The sequence below is a fragment of the Ambystoma mexicanum genome, chromosome 4p (assembly GCF_040938575.1).
Source record: "Ambystoma mexicanum isolate Mex_15411 chromosome 4p, UKY_AmexF1_1, whole genome shotgun sequence".
NCBI classification, from domain to species: domain Eukaryota; kingdom Metazoa; phylum Chordata; class Amphibia; order Caudata; family Ambystomatidae; genus Ambystoma; species Ambystoma mexicanum.
Window position 1 is genome coordinate 414,551,531 of NC_090927.1, and position 20,121 is coordinate 414,571,651.

Consider the following 20,121-nt stretch of genomic DNA (forward strand, 5'->3'; position numbering starts at 1 on the left):
ATCGGTGCAGAGATAAATCTAGTCTTCAAATTCTGGAAAGCTTGTTCCGCCTCGGTAGACCATTCAAAACGTTTGTTTTTCTTTAACAAGGCGGTGATGGGCTGGACTATTCGAGAGAATTCGGGGATAAACCTGCGGTAAAAGTTAGCGAAGCCTAACATGCTTTGAACACCTTTTACGGAGGATGGCGATGGCCATTTGAGAATTGCATCGACCTTCTTTGAATCCATACGCACTCCGCTAGGTGATAATATGAATCCCAAGAATTCAACTTCAGCCACGTTGAAAACACATTTTTCCAACTTAGCGAAAAGTTTGTGTTGACGCAATCTCTCGAGGACCATTTTCACGTGTTTCCGATGTTCAGTTTCCAATGAAGAATAAACGAGGATGTCGTCAATGTAAACAACAACACACACATCTATGAGCTCTCTGAGGACATCGTTCATAAAATATTGAAAGGCGGCCGGGGCATTGCAAAGTCCGAAGGGCATGACCTGATATTCAAATAGCCCATACTTGGTGCGGAAGGCCGTCTTCCATTCATCGCCCTCTTTTACTCGTACCAAGTGGTAGGCTCCTCTAAGATCCAGCTTTGTATATATGCATGCTTTTCTGACTTGGTCCAGGAGTTCAGGGATCAAAGGTAACGGATATCTATTCTTAACGGTGATCTGGTTCAGGGCGCAATAATCTATACAAGTTCTAAGGTCCCCTTCTTTTTTTGGAATGAAGAACAAAGCTGAGGAAGCAGGGGACTTGGAAGGACGAATAAACCCATTCGCTAGGTATTGATCCAGGTATTGTCGGAGGTGAAGATTCTCAGGCTCAGTGAGGGCATAAATTCTACTACAAGGAGGAGTAGATCCAGGTATCAGGTATATCTGGCAGTCATAAGACCTATGAGGAGGTAGAGAGTTAGCCTGATCCTTCCGGAAAACATCTTGGAATTCTAGGTATTCAGGAGGTAACTGAGGCGCCTCCGAGGAAATTGCTGCCAGTGCAACACCAGGTCGAGGGTGACAAGTAGAGACACATTCTGGAAACTGAACCGTTCTTGCTCGCCAATCGATCTGAAGATTGTGCTTCTCTAACCAAGGAATTCCTAGAATAATCTGAAACTGAGGGGCCTTGATCACATCGAACACGATCTTCTCATGGTGTCCATCTTGACTTACTAGCGTCACTTCTTGGGTGGTATGCGTTACTGGTCCGGAGGCTATCTCCGTACCATCCACCGTAGTAATGACGTCCTTTACAGCCTTTGGACAAAGAGTCAGATTCATCCTCAAAACCATTTCATGATCCACATAATTGCCGATGGCACCGCTGTCGACATAAGCTTCAATCGCATGTAATCGATCTGGATGTTCAGGGCTAATGAGGACCATAGGTATCACGAAATGCGAGGTCACGGAACTGGTTTTAACGCTCAGCAAGAGGACCTCTATTCTTGTCGGGCGAGGTCGTTTCCCTGCTCAGAGTTTGTGACCCTGGTAACTGCAGCTCCTACTGCCTTCTTGGCTGGTTTCACCGGACAGTCTCGAAGAAAGTGCCCCGAGTTTCCGCAATAGAGGCATAATTGCAGCTGTTTTCTCCTTTCCCGCTCCTTTTGTGTTAGTGGTCCTTTCAGGCCCCCTATTTGCATGGGTTCCCCGGAGTCTACTCCTTTGGTAGGAGTTGGTGGTTTGGAAAATACTCGAGCATCAAACTTGGAACGATCGGCCTTCCTGTTCTGCAGTCTGTGGTCAATTTGAACGACTAAGTCAATATAGTCCGAACAATCTTGCGGGGGATTCACTACTTGGGCTAACACATCTTTGAGCTCTCCACGTAGACCTCTAAAAAACAGCGTAATCCTTTTGTCCTCAGGCCATCGAGTTTCCACTATCAGTCTGTTGAAAGACGCAATATAAGCCAAAAGGTCTTGATTACCCTGTCGCAATGAAAGGAGCTCATTGTCCAAGGCCTGCCCCTGTGAATGTCTTGCAAACAGTTTTTCCATACTGAGATGAAAAGCTTGAAAATCATGGAGAACCGGATCATCTTGATTAACTAGAGGGATCGACCAGTCTGCCGCATTGCCACTAAGGTACGAAAGCACGAAAGCTACCTTAGCTTGATCAGTTGGAAAGGCTGCTGGCCGGCATAAGAAGTGCAACCGGCACTGATTAATAAATACTGCAAACCTCTTTGGGTCACCAGAAAATCATTCGGGCGGAGCCAGAGGTACATTCCCAGGTAGGTTGATCTGCACTGGGTTCGTAGAGGATGTTGAAGGAAGATTTGCCCCTGATGCGGGTAACGGAGTTTGTCCGGCTTGTGACTGTAGCAATTGTCTAGCGAGATCGTCTGTTCGCTCCTTGGAAATAATCAGTTCCCTTCTTAGAGCATTCGTTTCCTGACGGGCTGCATGCACTTCTGCTCTTAGTTCCCCAAGTAACTGGGCTAGCTGGTCGGTATCCGAGGTTTCCATAGCGCCTGGGTGGGAGTTTTGCGATAGGCTTTGCGTTCTGTAACGCTCACCTGATTCCCGCAGAGGCGCCGGTCTTGACTGGGTGAATGCCGTATCTTCAAAGGCGATGTGTAACACACGGTTGGCTCTTTGGGCTGGACCTCTGTGCACTGTATGTCTGACTCGAAGAGTAAGATGTCTGCAGATAGAAAATATGGGATTAATGAACTGGGGTTATTGGGTGCCTCTCTCCTCTTCCCTTTCTCTTCTCCTGTAGAACCCCAAAGGTTAACACCCTCACCTTAGGTAAGTGAACGCCGAGCTCTCCATCTGCCTCGGGGCAGGGTGCCGTAACCAGTTTCTTCACTGGATAAGGGTGCAGGCCTCTTGACCTCAGAGGACTGCTGTCCGTCGTTAACTGCACGAACGGTAAGTTCTGGGCACTTCAAATGTCTTAAGTCTTTTGTAATGATATCTCTTGTTTTGCAGGGTTCCGGCGATGGCGGATGGCGGGCTGATGAGAGTTGAGGATCGAACCCGCGTGAGGAATAGAAGCGCCTGGAAGCACATAAGTAAGCGCTTGTAGCCTGCTTCACGATGCGCACTAACTGTCCCTTTTATCTTGCAGGTACAAGTTCGGAGCTTTAGAGAAGCTGAAGGGTGCTGGAATACCCACTGGATTCGGCGTGGGAAGGAGTAATGGCACGTGAGTAATAAAGTTGCCCAATGTCTTTAAACGCACCTTCTTTTGTCTTTCAGATGCGAGATGCAGCGCCGAAGGCCTCCGGAGCGTGCGAAGAGCTGGTAAGCTTTTGTCTTTCAGATGCCGGAATGCAGTGCGAAGACCTCCGGAGCATGCGAAGAGTAGGTAAGCCTTTGTCTTTCAGATGCCGGAATGCAGCGCAAGGCGTTGGTGACAGCCGATGGACCAGGTAAGAGATGCGCTGCCACTGAAGACCGTAGTGCTAACCTGTTCTTTCTTTGTCTTTACAGGTGCTGCTGAAGACTGGATTCCAGGATGGTAAGCCTTCGTTCCCTTAGGCCCAGGATCAGAAGCAGAAGACACGATGAGCGTTCTGCTGCAGAGAATGCAGAATAACGCAAAGCAAGATTCATCCATCGGGTGTGGTTTAAATAGCCTCCTGTAGTGCTTAGGTGTCTCCTTCCACAGCCACGCCTAGGTAAGAAAAGAGTTCCTGCTTTCCAGAAGAGTTCCAGTGTTCTGAACCTAGGGAGTGGCTCCTGCCCCACCCAACAGGAAAAGTAGTCCCAAACAGAAGAGGATCAGGGGTTCAACTGGCAGGTAAGTAAGCACCATGGTCTGCTGCAGGTAAGTCCACCCAAGCATTATGAGCCCGGCGCTTCCAGCGCTGGGACTGGGCATCTTTATGAGCCTGGTGCCACTGGCGCCAGGACAGGGTCCAAAAGGTCCCAATTGGGAATGGCTGGCACTCGGAACCGGGGTTATGGGTCTGCTTTCAAGGGAGTCGGGCAAGTCCTGATCTTTTGGAAGCAGAGATCATGACAGAGAGGTCTTCCCCAGGTGGGGTGTTTGCGAAGTGCTGCAGTCGGACAACGGCCCACACTTTGCTAATCAAATGTTTCAACACATCACATCCTTGCTGGGTATTAAACATAAATTTGCATGTGCATACCACCCGCAGGCGAACGGTATCTGTGAACGCCTGAATGGCCTATTGAAAGAGGAGATCGCAAAAATTCAGCAGACAACTAAAAAGAGCTGGTTGTACTGCCTTCCGCTGGCTCTATTTGAGCTGAGGAACAGGCCAGGGTCTGATCACCACTTGACTCCCTACGAGGTGGTGACAGGACGTCAAATGCACCTTCCTTTATCGCCAACATTAAGGGCATTTACATGAAAACACTGCAACTGTTCTTGGTGACGAAATGTACCAATATGTGTCTTCTTTGATTACTAGTGTCGCCTTTGTATCTCAACAGCTTGAGCGCACGCGGGGTGGGTCGAAGAGTTCTCAACAAGAAGACAACAACAAGGAACAGGAAAAAGAAGGACTATGCACTATTGCGGAAGGCGACCAAGTGCTTCTCCGCAACTTCAATAGAAAGTGGAACAGCCCACGCTTTACCGGACCACACTTGGAAGAGGAAGTGGCTCCTAGAGCAGTGAAACTGCACGATAAGCACGCCTGGAATCATCTACACGACGTAAAGCCCTACAAATTTCAGACCCGCCCTAGCGTTGACGACAGGGCCATTGCAAGACCAACAACATCAACAGCGTCGGCTACAGGGGAGGATACATCAACCACCGCTGAGGACAATTGTGTCACTACACTTGACCACCCCCAGATTCCCCAGACACAACCACTGCCATTGACGTTGGATGCTTGCCCATAGCCCACCCCATGGTCATGAGATCACAAAGTAAAAAAAACTTCTGCCCAATCCAGCCCCAGTCCCCCCTCCAAGGTCACCACCTATTGAAGGCCATTGTATAACAAACTTGGATGTTACACACACGCATAAAACACTTGTATGTTCTTCTCTATTTTTCTCTCGCACATGCAGGTACCGCATATAATTGTATTTTTTAGAAAGTAAAGTAACTAACAGTGTGCTCTGCCCAGCAGTAGATGCTGCCTGCGGATGATAACACCCCTGAAGCCCTATCACACCAATTTGTATATCATATAAGAAGGCCGAAGTACCTAAAAAGAAGAAGGGTACGCGTATATTACACCGCATTTGTCTTGGCCATAGAACAATCATTTCCCCACCTTCACGAGCACTTACTGGCTCTAAGAGATAGGTCACTAAGACTAGCGTGGGAACAGCTCTTCGCCTGGTTACTGAACGATTACTTGATAGGGAGAGCTCAATTAACAAATCTAACAATAATAACCAGCACATTGAGGATTTTCAGGCGGGCACCTTTAATTTCGCAAGAATAAGCTGCTGGACTGCAGCAAGGTAAGAGCAAAATGCCGGTGAGACTATCTCTTGTAATAAAACTGATAGGGGTGTTGGTCATCACTGGTCTGTTGGCTGCATCTGTATGGCAAAAAAGTTATGCTATCAATTTTTCGCGCCTTGAAACACGTGTATAGGCGCATTACAAATGCCATATCATATCATATCACCCAAAACTAACATGCCCCATCCCACGGCCGCAACAGGTATGATATCAGGTGGTACCAGCAACCCTAAGGGTAAGGGAGGTAGAGTTAAACGCAGCACATATACTGACCATAAAGGTATCGATAATTACATAACAGATTCAGCACACTTCTCAAACAACATGTGGTACCAGCACATGACCCAAATTGGTAAGCAGACAACGGAGGATAGCTGCTATGTGTGCTCATTGATCCCATATGCCATGAGCGCATCAAGGACATTCGTTGCCACAGAAATACAGGAAAAGACAGAGCAATGTATAGTATATCTGGCACTATTCCAAACAAGGGGACGATTCCAAGGAACGGTGGTGAGAATGCAGTGGGAAACAAGGGACACATACCCATACGAAAACAACTTCCTCAAGTCATATTTGAGCTACCATAAGAGCAGCTTACACGCTGAAGCATTCAGATACATGACAAGTGGCCCCGATAAAGGAGAAAGGAAGAAAGTAACACTAGAATACCTGCCATGTGATTGGTACGCCACTGAAGTTCCTGGTGTGCAGGGATGTTGGGAAAGGCCACTAATAACAATAACACGGAAGATATACATGAACAATGAATGGGAAATAGGAGTGGTTGGGAGCAACATGGTAAAAAGAGAAAATGTTACCACCATACAGGAACACAACGACAGATGCTGGACGACATGGGGTAAATATGTACCCATGCTAACATGGATGGAGAAGGATGAAGACCCAATAAGCATACTACCGCTGACCGCACCCAAGCTATGCTACCAACACAAAGGAGATGTGGAGGTGGGATACAACACCAACTGCGTAAGCGTGTTAGAACTACCAGAGGGGGGTGCTGGAATGGCAGTAATAATGGACCACTATTGGGCCTGCGGAGATAAGGCATACCACACCTTGCCTCTGTTGTGGAATGGAATATGCACCATAGTTCACATCAATGTACCATCACTAGTAGTGCCCCAAAAACATGTCAACATGGCCAATTTCCCCAAGATGGACGAAGGGAACAAGAGGAAGAGAAGGTATGTACAATCACAAGAAGGAAAGAACAACAACAATAATAACATCCTCCCGAGAATGAAAAGACAAGGAGAACCCCTGACAGGAAACTACCTGTGGGGAAGATTGGAAACAGCACTCACCTCCATCCCACCAGAACACAGATTATTCAGCAGGGCTGCAATGTTCTTCTCGTCAATAATACACCCAGGACTACAAGCATATGCAAACGCAAAATAGCTTCAGATCACCCGATGGGAAGTAATGATGACGATTAATTCAACAGTAAACTGATTCAATGCCATAAAAGAGGAGCTGCGAGCGGTAAGAATGCTAGCACTACAAAACAGATATGTACTGGATCTTCTCTCGGCTATGGAAGGAGGAGTTTGTGCGAAAATAGGACAATCATGTTGCATATTTAACCCTGCTAACGATGCAGATAATGGGACACTCACTGAAGCAGTATCACAACTGGGCCAGATGCACTCCAAAATGATGGGAGAAAGAAAAGGAGTGAAGAAGGTTACTAGTTGGTTTTCATCGTTATGGTCATGGATGCCAACATGGCTGTCAGATGGACTGAAGGTGATAGTTGGATGCATAATATTAGCTGCAGCAGTATTGATTATAATAAGGTTCTGGAAAGCCAGGAAAGCAGGCACTACAGACTAAATGATCGAAATGGTTGGCATGCACCCCTTGATCCCAACTGATGATGACCAGCACACTGACGTGATAATAAAGGAAAGAGAGAGACTGCGTAAACAGATCATTACCAACCACTTGGATCCGCCATCTGTAAAATTGGAGAACCCAAGGAACCCAAGGAGCTTTGTTGGAAGATGGGTATACTGCACACCAGGAGGGAGCTGTGTTTATATGTACTGGTCATTCGAAGACCATGTCAACCACAATGGACACTTGGGTGGAATAACTAAATTATGGAGAGTAAGAGGAGATAAAGAAAAGGATATGTTTGTGGTCGACAAGTCGACCAGAGGGGGGACTGAAGTGGGAGAATGGGAGAACAAGCTCCCCCCAATTTCATCACGACCATGGCCTAGAGGATCGCGGCCCAGGCACCCCCCACGGGACGAGTTTGTCTATCTACCAGATGACAAAATACCCTGGTTCAGGAACATAAGGATATGTCCACCAGCTTGCCCGACTCAAGCCAGCACCTGCGGCATGGATGAACTCGACTAACACAACAGCCACAAGCACCCACATCGTTAGAGATGCCACCACGACCTAGGCAACTGCCAAGAACACACGTGCCGCCATGCACACTGGTCACTCACGCACCAGCCTACACGAAGAACATATTCAGTGCTATGACGTAGGTGACTGACACACCCACTGACGTGCATCGTTCTTATTTTTCACATAGGCCCTTTTATAGTAATGCAGAAACGCAAGACGCTTGAAGAACTCGCGTATACGCTTGCTGACGCTTCTCTCACCTCTCGCCATGTGATGAGACCATCATGTAGACCTAACATTGCTTATGACGCCATGTCAAACCGCAACCTCCGTACCATGGATTATGCATCACCACCCATGAACTAGGCCCGAGTAGGCCGCAAGCAAGAGCCTCATCATGAAAACTGTATGAGCAAGAATACGAGTGCTGATCACGCAGAACGAGCCCCAGCGAGAGCCCATAGCCAAGGGCACGATGTTGCAACTCGTATGCTACCAGCCGGCGCCAAGGTCACACCTGTAAGAAAAGCCAAGCACACAGAAACGAAATACGACTCTAAATGTGCAGAATTCCGCTCCAGCTACGGTCTCTCCACACGTGACCAAGCCGATTTGACAAGGTGCCAGACCCACGAGACAGAAGTCGCCTGGGTCCCACGTCTGGGATACAGGTTGCAACAGCGAAGTGGCAAGATGGACACCTACGGCGATGGGAATGACCTGCTCACAAGCCTATGAGCAGACCCGTACATTGTCTGCACAAACACATAGTTACACATTGTTGCTAGTGACAGGTACACCGTGAGCTGGGAAAGACGATGGTCTCAGGCTTGGGGGCTCGCAAGAGGACCAATCAGAACACGGGGGGACTCATCACTGACGCCACTAACATTAGCCAATCATCAGGGGTCTTCTTGTAACGATTTCCAAGTATCTAATAGTAGGGACAGCCCAAGTATACCACCTGACCCATCCTTAACCACTAATATTCTTCTCTATATGTATCCTATACTAACAGTACCCTCGGGGAACCAATCCGAAGGGGCAATAGGTTTTTTGCTAACTTTCCCAGGTGACGCAAGTAGCACGTCATACAGCTGTAAAAATGCCTGCGAGCCCCACTAAGTTTGAGAGTCTGGATGGACGCGTACGATCCAAGACCCATCCCTGCCATTGTTATAATAAACAGCAGAACCACCCTGCTCCTTGTGTGTGTGTCATACTCATTCACAGAAGCACAGGAGGAGTTGGGGCCTCCCAGCCCGGTGGTCCGCGGACGGCTCAGCCGACCCCGGGATAATCACCCCGACAATAGTCTTACTCAGTGGCGTAACACAAAATGTGGGGGGCCTCCTGCGAGCCATGCTGAGGGGGGCCCCCCCAACTCGGCAAAAAATCATGGGTCGTGCCACACTTTGGGCCGGCCTAGATTATCACGCTTGCACAATACGCATGAAAGTGCTGCTGAAGATATAAATGTGTTTTAATGCAATATACAGCACACTTCTGAGAAAAATTGGCTAAAAAGTCAGAGTGTTTGCCATTGTTTTGTAGGGTAAAACCAATCCAATACATGCAAATCATGCGTTGCTATTAAAAATGCCATGCCACATTGAAAACATGTCCCACTGGCTGCACAATGTAGACCAGTGTAGACACATTATAACATTACCGTAAAGCATGCCAGGCCACATTTAGACATACCTAGACTGGTTGCGCAAAAATGCCAGTCGAAGCAATAACCCCCATCAAGAAGAGAGACCACATTGAAGCCTGGGTCTCTGCTGCCTCTAACAACATGGCCAAACTCTTTAAAATCTGCATGCAACTGGTCAATCCTGTTGCGGTCTCCACCTCTCCTGTTCCCTCCCAGACCCTTTGTATGGCTCTGGCCTCTCACGTCTCTGCTAAAACTCAGGACATCCTGTCCACTATCTCCTCTTCCTCTCCCTCTCTTGGCCCCCCTTTGGCCATCTCTACCTCTCCTCGTCCTTTCTCCTATTCCTCTCTGACAACACCTGACATGTTTTCTAGACAAGTCTGATCCATGAAAGTGCTGTCCAAACGGTGCTCCCATGCTCCTCCAGAACCATCAAGGACCATATTGACACCCTTGCTGCACCTTGGCCAATTTCTGTAATCACTCTTTCACCACTGGAACATTCCCTCTGCCCTTAAGCACTCCCTTGTGCACCCACTCCTCAACACGCCGTCTGTCGATCCTACCTGTCAGGCAAACTATCGCCCAATCTCCATCACCCCATTCCTGGGCAAACTCTTGGAAAAAAGCTGTCCATCTCCCAGCTTACTCTCCACATTGAATCTGTTGGTTGTCTCCATGACCATCAGTCTGGCTTCAGAGCTGCCATAGGCACCAAAACCTCTCTCCTGAACACCTGTGAAGATCTGCTCTCTACCCTTGATTCCAGCATTCCTTCTGTCCTAATCCTCCTTGATCTTTCCTCTACTTTCAACACAGTCAACCATGCCATCGTGATAAATCGACTACGTGAGAACCTGGGCATCACGGATCAGGCCCTGGAGTGGCTGACCTTCTTCCTCTTGGACTGCCCCTCCCAGGTCCAACTTGGTCCCTTTCTCTCTGCCACCTCTCTACCTGTGGCATTCCCCAGGGCTCTATCCTCTCACCCTTGTTTTTCAACCTCTACTTGGCCTCTTTGGCCTACCTTCTCCTCTAACTTTCAGTGTTATGGGGATGGCTCTCAGCTTTCCTTCAGGCTCCTCTCATCTCTTACTCATTCCTGACTGTCTATCTGTGATTCAGGATTGGTGCACCGCCAATGATATCTACCTTAGTGCCATTAAGATGGAGATCCTTCTCATTGGGACCCCCACCCCTGCTTTCCCTCTATCACCCTGGCCACCCACCCAGGGCCCTCTTCCTTCACCTTCCTGCGAGGCAAAAAACCTTTTGTGGCATCTTTGACTCCACTCTCTCTTTCTCTCCTCGCATCTCGGATGTTGCCAAGAAGACCCACTACCTACCAGCTGCTCCTCCTCAAAGGGACTCTTCCCTTTCTCACTTTCCCCCAGAAGCTCACTGTCTCCAGAGCCCTGTTTCTCTCTAGGCTGGACTACTGCAACAGCCTCTTTCTCAAGCTGCCTTCCTCTCTCCGCCCTCTGCAACTGATCCAGAACAGGACAGCAAGACTTATACTTGGCCACAAGCCCAGGGATCATATCTCTACAGCCCTGAAATCTCTCCACTGGCTCCCGGTGGTTGCAATAATCAAGTTCAAGACCCTTTGCATTGTCCACAAGGCTTTCTGGGGTCGGACTCACACTACATCCAATGCTGTCTTCCAAAATACCTTTTTTCTCGAGCTCTTCCCCCGGCTACCTCCAACTCTCTAAGGGCTAGACGCTTCTTCAGGCAGAGAGTGAGGGGTAGATCTCTTTCCTCTGCAGATGCCTCCCTGCGCCTCCCAAACTTAAGCGGACCACCTGATGTTCCGGAAGCAGCTCAAAACTTTCCTCTTCTCCTCTGCTTTCGCTCTCTCCCTCCCCTGCTGACCTATCTGACCTCCCCTTCTGACCTACCTGACCTACCTGTCTGCTGTACCGACTGGTTGTCTCACTGAGTGCGGGCTCTTTCTTGATCAGTCACCCTTGCACTGCCTCCGGCCTACCACACACTTAGGGACTGTAACTGTAACCCTACAGTCCCTTGTCCTCGTTGCACTACCTAGAGCCTCACTGTCCTGGTTGCACTTACTTACTCAGAGCATTACAGCCCTGTTTTCCCCTCCCTTTTTCCTTGCACTTCGACCTCCCTTTCCCCTTGCATTTCTCATTCTCGCACTTGCACGATTTGAATGACACAAGGCCTAGTAAGATCATTTGTCTTGTCCACCCTCCATCTTCACACCATTGCTTGTCGCACCAAGAAACACTTGTGTATAGGCATGTTATAATAGACTTATATCATATCATTTTATCACAGATGCTCAAAAAAATATACAATGCTGCAGTAAGAAATGGCTAGACTGGCAGCACCCAAATGACAATCTAGCCAGGTAATTACACTTAGCAGGACTTCTTTATCAGAAAAGTGCAGTTAAAAAAAGGTCATAATAAACTGAGGAATAACTAGACTGGGTGCACCAAAATGCCTCTCTAGCCACTAATACCACAGATCATGCTTGCTTAGCCTGGATATGGACAACCATTATGATTTATCGCACAATCCCACCGCCCACACATCCCCTCTCCCTCCCATGCCCTACACCAACCGCCAAAATCAGCTCCTTGGCCCAGAATTACCTTCACATCCCTCTTCCTTGTCCCAGAGCTTACGTTTGAGGATCCTTGCCTCATAGGTAAGTACTGGCATGAGGAAGAGTGGGATTAGGAGTAATGAATATACAGGTAGCTAAGTCAGGCATTACCTCCATGTACCTCTACCTCATCCCGGTGCTTGTGTATGAGGCATGGTGCCTCAAACCCAAGTACTGCCTCATACACAAGTACAGGGACAAGGAAGAATAGGGCTAGGACTAATGACGATTACCAATAAGTAATTAAGGCATCAAACACAAGTAGGGGCTTAACAATATTCAGTTGACTGGGCTGCAGCACTCACCCCCAGAAAATGTGGGCTATGTTGACTCAACCTGGCTGACCTTCAGAGCAGTTACGGACAGAACAGGACACAGATGTTAAATGGCACCTGGTTTTCGCTGTTAACAAGGGCCCAGCCGTTACTAACGTAAAGCATTTCACTGTTAGTACCTGCATCCAAATGCCACATTTTTTAGGCAATTAAAATTTGATGTGGGTGTAGTACTTTCATGCCAGGGAAGTGATTGGAAGGGTAGAAAGGGAACAGGAGACTGTTCATTCTCACAACAGTTCATAAGTGGGTGCTTTTACACTTAAAGGAGAGAGTTAACTGCTTGTAACATTGAAGCTGCACTAGAATAGTCTCATTAAAATGCGTAAAGAAGTTAGATGCCCACACACAAATAAGTTTGCTTCTCCCACCACCCGTGAAGTTAGCGCCTCTTCCAACATTTGAAGAATCAGTCCCCCGAAATGTAGGTTTTGTTGTGCCCCTGAACACAAGCACAAACACCATTGACCATATACATGCATGCACGCCCAGCCATCCTTACATTTAAGTGTGCACTCTTTCACCATACAGGCACACCCAGGCAGCCATTCATACATTTAAGTGTGCACCCTTTCACCATACACGCACACACACACACCCAGTCACCCATATATTTGTGTGCACCCTTTCACCATACACTCACACAGGGAGCCACCTCCACATTTACATGTACACCCTTTCACAATACACTCACACACCTCATTGGTTTGAGGGTCGCCCTATTTCTAAAAAAGAAATTGGGCCTCGGTATAAATTTGCTGGTCTGGTAACAACGGTACCGGTAAGCTTGCCGGTACTGTTGTTACCAGACCGGCAAACTACGAGTTCTGCTCCCGGGTGCCTTCCCGCCCGCCAGGTCTGACCTGGCGGGCGTACCGCCACCCGCGAGCAGAGCATGTCGGATGCACTGGCACCATTCTGAATGGTGCTGGTGCATCCGAGCTCCCCATTCCCTTTGAACCCTATGAGGATCAAATGAGAATGGGGAGCATTTTTTTCCGGCCCCCGCGAATGGCCAATTACCGATAATTGCCCATTTGCAGGTTCCAGAATAAAGTGCAAGTTTGGCGGCAGCCTACCGGTTTTACCGGCAAGGCTACCGCCAAACTTGTAATGAGGCTGATTGTCTCTTTTTGAAATCACTCTTACTTCATAAAGAAGTTATTTCTGTTAAGGACCGAACCATAACGGAAATCATTTCTTTATGAAGGCAGAGTGACTTAAAAAATAAACTATTTCTTTTTTAATTCAGAGGACTCCCCCAACCCATGACATGGAGGCCTACAGCCTGGGGTCTTCCATGTCATGGGGTAGGGGGAGCCCTCTGACTTCAAAAAGGTTTCTTTTTGTAGTCACTCTGTCTTCATAAAGACATTTCTGTTACAGAAATAATTTCTTTATGAAGGCAAAGTGATTTCAAAAAGAAATGTCAAAAAAAATATTTTGAGAAAATTATTTTTTTTCATTATTTTTTTCCAAGTGGGGCCCCCTCCCAGGCATGTGGTAGCGGGGCCTCCCGTTACGCCAGTGGTCTTACCTACGTTCTTCTCTGACCCCAAGGACGAGCCTCAGAGAGTCTTCCACTGTCTGTCTGGATGTCAGACGGGCTCTGAAATTCTATCTGGACAGGACCAAGGGCTTCCGCAAGTCAGACACACTTTTTGTCACCTTTGGGGGCTCCAGAGGCGTTTATCAAGCATCCAAGGCTTCTATTGCACAGTGGATTGTTGCGGCCATCAAAGAGGCCTATGAGAGGCAACACAAGCCGCTTCCAGCCAACATGCACATTCACGCGGTCAGAGCCGAGGCCACGGCCATCGCGCTCCAGCAGCAGGTTCCGTGGTAAGTCATAAGCAGGGCGGCCACCTGGGCCACCCCTTTGGCTTTCTGTAAGCATTACTGTTTGGATGCCGGCTCTGAGTCAGACACGGATTTCGGACAGGCAGTTCTAAGGAACTTGTTTGCTTAAGGATGGTCTCCTCTCCACTCTGGGGCTACATTCAGTTCTAATCGCCCATGCAGTATGAAGGAAAGGACAAGGGACGTATTATAAGTTACTCACCCTAGTGACTAACATACTCTTAGTCCTTAGTCCCCTTTCCTCCATACGTCCCACCGTCCCCTTTCCTCCATACGTCCCACCATCCTCCCCCCTAATTATACTGGTGTCATTAGGCAATGTTAAATATTTTCGCCGTGTCAAATGGGACTGAGGTGTGGCGTCGGTGGGCGGACTCAGGGTAGCGCATGCTCCCAGGGCCGCACCTCTGCACGCCTCTAAATTTAAAGGGGAAGAAGGATTTTATGGTGAAAAAGGTTCTGTCTCCTGTCCCTAGGAAGGGACGCCAATGCAGTATGGAGGAAAGGGGACTAAGAGTATGTTAGTCACTACGGTGAGTAACTTATAATGTATTCTGCATGCTGAATAGTATTCACATAGTATTCTGCTCTGAAAGAATACTATGGAGTATTAAAAAAGACAAGATAAATACTAAATGTATTGTTTGACTTTGGTACGGGTGGTTGCCAAGCAACCTATGGGCCGTGTGCCACCACTTAGCTCATCTCTTCAGTGATTTAGGGGAACGGCCACCCCATGACCTCTCCCAGCTTCACCACTGGTCTGCACACAAAGAGGAGACCTGTGTGTGCAAAGCTTGAAGATAAGTGACAAATAAAGTGTGTACAGTGCATCCGTCCGGTAAACGATTAAAATGTTTTCTGAATAAAATGAAACATGGATGCATTATATCCTGATGCTTTTCTTCGGGATGAGGGACAGCGGCTTCCCGTCCCCTCACAATGAGAGAGATATAACAAGGCAAGGGCGTCCTTTGGAGTCCATTCTAAGCTACGCCAAGCATAGGTGCTAGAATGAGAATGGAAACATGGACGGACGGTCAGTGCGGTTTGAGGTGGCTGCATCCGGTCATGTAGCTGATTAATAGCAGATGGCCTAGCAGCTGAGATTTCCAATGGCCAAAAGCAATCATATATCCCCCAACTGGGTATGGAAGCATGAATGACATGCGTACTGCCCCAGCATGCTTAGTACACGTGTGCGCACGTGCGATTAGGTATCACGGATTATTATGTGTATATTTACGTCGCCGATACGCTATTTTGAATTGTTTGTCTCGCTTTGCTTTACTTGGAAATACAGACCGACAGAAGAATTGCAAACAGATAAAAATCAATGGCGGCTTAAAGGCTCCTTCGCAGCGTGGGTCGCCGCAGGCTTAGCCCATGCAGTCAGGGCTGCCGAGGTTCCGAGGCTCTGATGTTGCCTCGCTGTGTATCCCTCCTGCCTGTGAGAGCAATGCACTGTAAGAACATCACCGGAATTCAACTGGACACCTCGAACACAAAGGGCTTAAATCTTTGTACGGATGAAACTGCGGGGCATATTTTGTATATTAAATAGAATGTGTTGGTAGCTGCATGGCAGTTTACAGAGTGCACATCTCTAGAGAGAAAATTAGGCAGGGCTCCATTGCTGCACATGAATTGGGTAAGAAAAATACCCTTATCTATAGATCCTGTGCATTTTCCTTTGGGACGCACTTTGTATTATAAAATGCGTGTTTTCGGTTTTTTTAAACGTTGCCTTTACACACTTCCCTCGTTGGCTTTTTAATTCGGACTTTTTCTTTTCCCTTTAGTCTTTGTTAGGCTTTCTGCAGCAGCAATTATTCAGGTCCTTTCTGCAGAATACTCTTTCTTTTCCAGCAAAAACATTAGTTGTCCTTCCTCATGGCGAGGCCCGTTTGCTTTGTAACTCTGCACGAGGAAGCCTTTGTAGCGTTGAAGCACCGGAGAGAGTTTGCAGATTCCTTGCATGAAGGATGTTAATGTTTGCTCACTACCTTCTATCCATTGGTGGCTCACCGTGCGTGGCGCCGCTGTTGGCATGGCTTCGGAAACAGGACACACAGGGCCTCATTACGACTTTGGTGGTAGCCATGGCGCTATTTGTGCCATGGCTGCCTCCAAAATCGGTTCCAGGTTCCCTGAATGGGGAATTACTGGGCCATTCCGAGTTTGGAGGGCCCAGTAATTCCTCCTTCAGGGAACCCGGGCCTGGACCTTCCCCATTCCCATTTGAGCCCCCATAGGGCTCAAATGGTAATGGGTGCGGGAACTAACAACTGGCCGATTATGACCAGCCCATTGTTCGCTCCTTGGTCCCCTTGCGGGACCCGCTCTGGACATCTGGTAAAACCAGATGTCCACATCGGGTCCCGAGAGGGAACCTCGTAAAATTGCGGAATGGGTTTAACGGCGCCGCCACCATTAGGGGCACCTGTTAACCCATTCCACAATTGTTGTAATGAGGCCCACTGTTCTTACATGATTTTACTTAAAAATCAAACTACTGGCCTCATTATAAGTATGCCAGTCTGAAAATAACGGTGCCGGTAGCACTGTACCGGCACCGTTTACTGGATCGCCATATTCTGAGTCACAAGTGCGGAAACACTGTCACCGCAAAGTGACAACCACCACGGTGCTACAGCACCCCGTAGCACTGTGACCATAAACAGCAGAAAGAGTTGCTCGACGTCCCTGAGTTACTGGCACACCGGTAGTACGGGCACATTTAGAGTTCCAGCATCAACACGCTATTGGAAGCATTATAAAGGTTAAGAAGCTCATCTCTAATCTAAGGAGAAAAAATTGTTTTTCTGAAAAAACAAATGGGATTAGATCTCTTAGTCCGGTCAGCAAGGTTACATGTAATCTGCTGGACTTCATTCAATTATTTAGTTAGAATACTTAAACAGAAGAAAGGTCATACATTGGCCCTGAAGAAGACGTGTGTTCTGTAACGTTGAAATAGGTGTTGGCAGGAGTATATTAATCACCAATTGAAACTGAATTTGAACGTGAAGAATCTGTTGAAAACTAATTTGCGAAAACTGGAAAGAATACTGATACCTATTGATAAAACGGTATATTAAGGAAAGGATTTATCAATGGTCTATGCGCAGTGGTTGAACCAATACCTTGTCTGTTGACATTAAGAGTTCGCCCTACACAGAAACACTGCCATAAAAATGGCAGTAGCACAGTAACCACCACGCCTGTAATACCGGCACTGCGGACCTGGCGTTAAACAGTGCCCGGTGATCACGAACAGGCCCCAGGTGTACCAAACAGCAGAGCTGCACACCATTGACCACTGTGAATGCAGAAAAGGACCACACCCACACCCAACACCCCTCCCAACACAATCCTGCTGGCAAACAGGCCACAGGTGTACCAAATTAGCCCACATGTACCCAATTGATCACTGGGAATGTACAAAAGGAGCACACCCACACCCAACCCACCTCCCAACACAACCATGCTGGCAGTTGCTGTAACAGCAATTGGGCTGGGGAACCTGCAAGGAGCTATTGATGATGAAGCAGCTGAGAGGCAGAGGAGGTGGCGTAGGTGCAAGAGGCGAATGAGGAACCAGTTGGCCATGTCTGACATCAGTGCCCAGCAGGTAGCACCCCGCAGGCAGCGAGCAATACACTGCATCAGGGCCTTGTCCTGGAATCGGACCCCAAGCTAAATCCACACCTTGTACCGGCTTGACAGAGAGACCATAATATAAATAGTCACCCTCATTAATGATGACATCAGCAGCATGATAAACATACGGACTACAATCCCCCCATTGCTGAAGGCAGTGTCGGTACTGCACTTCCTTGTAACCAGCACATACCAGCAAACCGTGAGTGATATGCATGGGCTGTCACAACCCTGTTTTTCCAGGGTCTTGTTCCAGGTACTGGATACACTGCTGCGCCATGTGGAAGACCACATCACCCTACCCCGAACCCCTGCCCAGGTTAATGGCACCAAAGTGGCCTTCTGTGCTTTTGCAGGCAGTGTATAGCAACCACAAACAATTCCACTCCCTCAACGTGCAAATAGTCTGTGATGCAGAACACCTCATCACCCATTGCTGTGCACGGTTTCCGGAATCCACACATGACTCAATGGTCTTGCAGAACTCCAAGTTGTTAGTGTACATGGCACGTCACATCGGAGAGCGCACCTGGCTGTTGGGTGAGGAGAATGAACAATGCATGACCTCTGTGTAGTGGGGCAGGGGGTAAATAGGCACACACCAGCGTGCACCTGAATGGTGGGTGAGTAGTATGACCAATGTATGCCCTCTGTGTAGTGGGTGAGGGTAAATAGGCACTCACCAGAGTGCTCATGGCTGTTGGGTGAGTAGAATGACCAATGCATGACCTCTGTGTAGTGAGGGGGCGGTAAATAGGGACACACCAGAGTGCACCTGGCTGGTTGCTGAGTAGAATGACAAATGCATGACCTCTGTGTAGTGGGGGTGGGTGGGTAGAAGCACAATCAGCAGCACATGTGGCAAATGCATCCCTTATTAAAAAATCATGGAAAGCATGTACCAAACGGGCATATGGATCACACCCAATACCTATCAATGATAAGCTAAATGAGGCAACACAAAACTACCACATGTACCTGAATGCATCAGAGAATCCATACATGCGCCTGTTAAAAGAATGTGCATATCCCCCACTGCCTGCTTCACAGACAAGTCAAAATCATGCAAACCTACATCCCACCATCATTGAACCCCACAACAGGTATCCAGTACCCATGCCTAAACAAGTGGTCAGCAGCCACCAAGTATTAATTCCAGGCTATACACCCATTTCAATATGACCTATGAGCACTCCGAAGATGTTGAGTAGTATGTTGAAGCAGGCAAAACACACAACATGAACGAACAATTCAATGGGATAGTGCATCAATATGTTGGAGACATCAAAGCCAACGTGCACATGGCCCACATTTGTAGGCCTGTGTGAAGCATGAGCTATCCCCTGGTGGGGTTGTGCCGGACACCACACACCTTACATGCACCTGGCTTACCGCTGCCTGAAGCAAATGACAGGTTGCTGTGTTAGAGGAATCCAGGCGCTGGTAAATTGCAAGTGGCCCTAACCATGGAGTGCCACAGTATTGATATTTTATTTATATTGTGCTTGTAAACATGTGTTTCAGAGCGCCATGAGGCTCTGATAAATGCACGCATCCCGGGAGTTCAGCGCTCGTCGGCAGGTATTAGCACTAGAATTACCAGAGTTATCCAAGTAACAGATGGAGCGATCAAAGGAACCATGACTGATTTAATGAGCCATTCGCAGTTTCACTGTACTTGGTGTGAGCACTCACACATAAATTGCAAGTCCCCCTAACCAAGGAATGCCACAGTATTGATATTGATATCAATTTGTATCAGTATGCAATGGTCATATGTACATGGGAGTATTGTCTCGCTCCCCTGTGCACACTGCCTACTGGGTGTTACGCTCACCTGGTTCCCACAGGGGCGTCGATCGGACCCGGACAGCTGCGGTCTCCACCAACGTGAAGCGTAGTGCAGAGATGACAGTCTGGAGTGGCCCGCCTAATCTCGTCTGCTAGACCCGTAGAAGTATTCTCCTGCAGGTGGAGAAAGGGATTTAGCCCCGTGGATTTTAGTGATGGTCCCTCCCCACTGTTCTCGTTCTCCCCACTAGTCACCTCTGATATTCTCAATTAGTATCCTCACCTTATGTTTTTAAATGATGAGCTCTCCATCCTGCGTGGCATGCAGGGGCGCCTACATACCAGTTACTTTACTGGTTTGGGGTACTGGAA